This window comes from Triticum aestivum, chromosome 3D, assembly GCF_018294505.1.
Source record: "Triticum aestivum cultivar Chinese Spring chromosome 3D, IWGSC CS RefSeq v2.1, whole genome shotgun sequence".
Taxonomy (NCBI): Eukaryota; Viridiplantae; Streptophyta; class Magnoliopsida; order Poales; family Poaceae; genus Triticum; species Triticum aestivum.
The window spans coordinates 614,607,119-614,609,046 of NC_057802.1; positions in this window are offsets into that span (position 1 = coordinate 614,607,119).

Sequence of the window (1,928 nt, forward strand, 5' to 3'; positions counted from 1 at the left end):
ATTACTTCTACTACTATGGCTAACGGTTAGCAATAAAGTAAAGTAATTACATGGCGTTTTCATTGACACGCAGGTCATACAATAAATTAAGACAACTCCTATGGCTCCTGCCGGTTGTCATACTCATCGACATGCAAGTCGTGATTCCTATTACAAGAACATGATCAATCTCATACATCACATATATAATTCATCACATCCTTTTGGCCATATCACATCACATAGCATACCCTGCAAAAACAAGTTAGACGTCTTCTAATTGTTGTTGCATGTTTTACGTGGCTGCTATGGGTTTCTAGCAAGAACGTTTCTTACCTACGCAAAAGCCACAACGGTGATATGCCAATTGCTATTTACCCTTCATAAGGACCCTTTTCATCGAATCTGATCCAACTAAAGTGGGAGAGACAGACACCCGCTAGCCACCTTATGCATCAAGTGCATGTCAGTCGGTGGAACCTGTCTCACGTAAGAGTACGTGTAAGGTCGGTCCGGGCCGCTTCATCCCACAATGCCGCCGAATCAAGATAAGACTAGTAACGGCAAGCAAATTGAACAAATCATCGCCCACAACTACTTTGTGTTCTACTCGTGCATAGAATCTACGCATAGACCTGGCTCATGATGCCACTGTTGGGGAACGTAGCAGAAATTCAAAATTTTCTACGCATCACCAAGATCAATCTATGGAGTCATCTAGCAACGAGAGAGAGGAGTGCATCTACATACCCTTGTAGATCGCGAGCGGAAGCGTTCAAGAGAACGGGGTTGATGGAGTCGTACTCGTCGTGATCCAAATCACCGATGATCCTAGCGCCGAACGGACGGCACCTCCGCGTTCAACACACGTACGGAGCGGGGACGTCTCCTCCTTCTTGATCCAGCAAGGGGGGAGGAGAAGTTGATGGAGATCCAGCAGCACGACGGCGTGGTGGTGGAAGTAGCGGGATTCCGGCAGGGCTTCGCCAAGCGCAAGCGGGGAGGAAGAGGTGTCACGGGAGGGAGGGAGGCGCCAGGGCTTGGGGTGCTGCTCCCATGCGCCTCCCCACTATATATAGGGGTGGAGGGGGCTGGTTTCTTGCCCTCCAAGTCCATTGGGGCGTTGGCAAAGGTGGGGGAAAGAAATCCCATCATTTCCCTTCCCCACCGATTGTTATCCCCCTTTTTAGGGATCTTGATCTTATCCCTTCGGGATATGATCTTATTCCTTCTAAGGTGGGATCTTGGTGCGCCTTGACCAGGGGTGTGGGGCCTTGCCCCCACTACCCACGTTCATGTGGGTCCCCCCATGCAGGTGGGCCCCACTTCGGAACCTTCTAGAACCTTCCCGGTACAATACCGAAAAATCCCGAACATTTTCCGGTGGCCAAAATAGGACTTCCCATATATAAATCTTTACCTCCGGACCATTCCGGAACTCCTCGTGACGTCCGGGATCTCATCCGGGACTCCGAACAACTTTCGGTTAACCGCATACTAATATCTCTACAACTCTAGCGTCACCGAACCTTAAGTGTGTAGACCCTACGGGTTCGGGAGACATGCAGACATGACCGAGACGACTCTCCGGTCAATAACCAACAGCGGGATCTGGATACCCATGTTGGCTCCCACATGTTCCACGATGATCTCATCGGATGAACCACGATGTCGAGGATTCAATCAATCCCGTATACAATTCCCTTTGTCAATCGGTACGTTACTTGCCCGAGATTCGATCGTCGGTATCCCAATACCTTGTTCAATCTCGTTACCGGCAAGTCACTTTACTCGTACCGTAATGCATGATCCCGTGACCAAACACTTGGTCACATTGAGCTCATTATGATGATGCATTACCGAGTGGGCCCAGAGATACCTCTCCGTCATACGGAGTGACAAATCCCAGTCTCGATTCGTGCCAACCCAACAGACACTTTCGGAGATAC